Here is a 3,000-nt window from a genome sequence, read left to right as displayed (position 1 = left end):
AAGAATTGTCTAAAAATCAAAGCGCAAAAGTGTGAGAACGATCTAAAAAATCAAAGCATAAAAGCTTGAGAATAGTTTAAAAATCAAAATGTAAAAGCGTGAGAACGATCTTAACAAAGTGGAGTTCTATTAACGGGTTATAGAAAATGAAGAGCCACTAAAAGTAAACGTATCAAGAATTCTTTGACGAGTGAAGTCCTCCCAAAAGAATAAGGAGTGAAACCTAACTCAAGAAGGAAAGCCGACAACAAAAGCCATTCTCCTCTCTCGAAAACCCAAAAGAAATAGTGGGGGAACAATTGATATGTATGTGGACCAAGGCCTAGTAAAATAAACCCAATAGGAGACTCAAAAGGGAACTCCAAGAAGAGACCCTAAGGGAAAAAGACTTGGGGAAAACCACCCAATAAATACATATCGATTCAATCAGGAAGCCCATAAAGGAACAAGACCCAAAAGCTAAAGATAAAGCAAAAGTGTCAAAATAAGAGGTTTAGGCCAAAAGATCCTGAGATACCTTCTTGATAAATAGGTTCCTGGGAAAGTCTTAGTAGACTCCTGCAAAAAGAGACTTTGGGATACCTTTTAAGTCTCCCAAATGACTCTCTCACGGGATATTTCTAAAATCAAAAGCGCAAGCAAGATAACTCTAAAAATTTCTTTTGAAAATCTCGCAAGGAATAAGACTTATCTATAAAAGTTCAAATATTAATCGATCTTAAAATACCAATAATACTTATCATAAACCCTCAAACTTCCCTACAAATAAGTGAGCTCACATTCAAAAAATATATACCTCTAATATTGATTCAAGAATTCTACAAATTCTTTAACATTCTCGATATTTGACTTAAATATTAGAGGCTTTGCATAAAGAATAGCCCATGTCCTTTGATAATTTTCTTTCTTGTAGAGTTATGATGGCTTGAAGATGAATTTCTTGACAAATAAATTCATTGTTGCATTTAAACAACACTAAACACTAATAAAAGAAATAAATGCTCACAACAAGAAAAAAAAAAATATTCAACATAATTGTGATAATACATCATCATACTTTTATAATATCACAAGTTCATCATAACGTGTCAGTAGAAATCTTCAATACATTTGCTTGTGAATGGAAACACCCTCAGACCTTCAATTTTAAATTTACTAAAAACTACTCCTTGTCACACCATTCATAATCCGCATACATGAATATATATATACACACATACATATGGTTAACTTTGCATATTACATCAACACGATACCGTAATATCACAATTAAATGGAAATATTTTCTCCAACAAGATCTATCACCAAAGGCCCGACTCTGTTCAGCCTTTTAGCTTTGCCAGCATTGCCCATCTCATGTGAACAAGGCACAAGCTCGTTAATGAGATGCACAAGCCATTGTTTGGATGCTTCAAATGGTGTGCAAGCAAAAACATCAATTTGCTTATTTGAGATGGAATACACATGCAAATAGATTATTCTCAGCCAAGTTCAAAATTAGAGTTTACAAACATTATGGCTACTAATTCCTGCTGGATTTAATGTCAACAACTAGAATGAATTCAGGAGCCAAACACAGAAATACAACTCTATATATTCAAACATCTGAGACGACGGCAGGGACTTGGGAGGGAAGTCGGGGGCGGGGCAATCACTCTAGTGATCATTTATTTGTAGGAGTTTTAACGCTGTACCCTTGTAGTATTGTTGTCTCGGCAACGTCATAAAACAAGTTTGTTGGGGCGGCAAGCAACAGCTGTAGCTCTCAGGAATCGGCAAGTGCTATAAGCTGATCGACCACATTAGGGTCTGCAAGTGTGCTTGTGTCCCCAAGCTCATCCAACTGCCTTGACGAGATTTTCCTCAGAATCCTCCTCATTATTTTTCCACTTCGCGTCTTGGGAAGACCCGGTGCCCAGTGGATTTTGTCAGGAGCCGCAAATGCTCCAATCTGAAACACAAAGAAGCATACTTCATAAATTCATAATATGAACTTTATAAACAAGCTCGGTGCGTATTTTACGCTAGAAATCTCAGTCCAGGTTTCCATTATGCTCAGCTCGTGGCTTGATCATACGATTTCAAAATTTGTTTCATCTAGATGATATGTATGCTAAGCCCAAGCAATAGACTTCAGGGCACTGATGTATATCTAAAGTTGCTGCAAGTCACAGAATCCAACAAGTACCTGGGTTCTGACGGCTAGTATAAGACTTTTCCGGAGTGCTTCACTGTAAGGAACACCCTCAACCAGAGTAACAAATGCATAAATACCCTGTCCTTTGACCTTGTGAGGATAAGAAAAGAAATGGACAAGTCAAAACAAAATTTTGATAGCATACCAGAAAATCATTCTGGTATGATATTTTCCATTAGACAAACATTTTAGCTCACAAACTACCTCATGCTCAACACCAACAACAGCAGCTTCGGCACATTTGGGATGTGAAACGAGGGCAGATTCCACTTCTGCTGTGCCAATACGATGTCCACTGCAAACATGAATGGGTAAAATTTTAAACATCACACAGAAAAGGATTAAATTACTTCAGAACAAGTGCTTTGGAGTTTGCAAGTATGTTATTCAAAGGGTGTATTGCTTCGCATGATTTCTTTATCTGAAAGGGCAAAGTGATAGTCGATGAAATTCAACAAGTACCTGACATTGATAACATCATCAACTCTTCCTGTCAGCCAGTGATACCCATCCTTGTCCCTGAAATGAATTTGAAAGTAACCTCTAAATTGTAGTTTTCAATTTAAAAAGAAAAAGAAAAGAAGAAGAGGAAGAACTTAAAGCCAACATTTATCAAATTTGGTAGAGGAAAATCAAGAAAAATTTGGTGGGACACTCTTAGATTTGATATTAAATATATTGGCCTTATATAAGATAAGGCTATGCATAGAAATGAATGGGAAGCTAAAATTCACGTAACCAAATATAGTGGGATAAAAGGTTGGGATGTTATTGTTGTACCATTAGAAATTTTGAGAATACAT

The 3,000-nt window shown here is 36.3% G+C and overlaps 1 long non-coding RNA gene across 1 annotated transcript; it reads right to left on the bottom strand.

Annotated features, from left to right (window-relative positions):
• Positions 1–1,421: 1,421 nt before the first annotated feature.
• Positions 1,422–2,978, bottom strand: LOC127798878 (uncharacterized). Its single transcript, XR_008022504.1, has 4 exons — positions 2,660–2,978; positions 2,402–2,492; positions 2,189–2,287; positions 1,422–1,951 (listed from the first exon to the last, which is right to left on the bottom strand). It is a non-coding gene; the product is annotated as an uncharacterized LOC127798878 (long non-coding RNA).
• Between the last annotated feature and the right edge of the window lie 22 nt (positions 2,979–3,000).

This window comes from Diospyros lotus, chromosome 4 (genome assembly GCF_014633365.1).
Source record: "Diospyros lotus cultivar Yz01 chromosome 4, ASM1463336v1, whole genome shotgun sequence".
In the NCBI taxonomy this organism is placed as follows: Eukaryota; Viridiplantae; Streptophyta; class Magnoliopsida; order Ericales; family Ebenaceae; genus Diospyros; species Diospyros lotus.
Note: the sequence above shows the minus strand (reverse complement) of the source record. Positions and strands in the feature narration are given on the sequence as shown.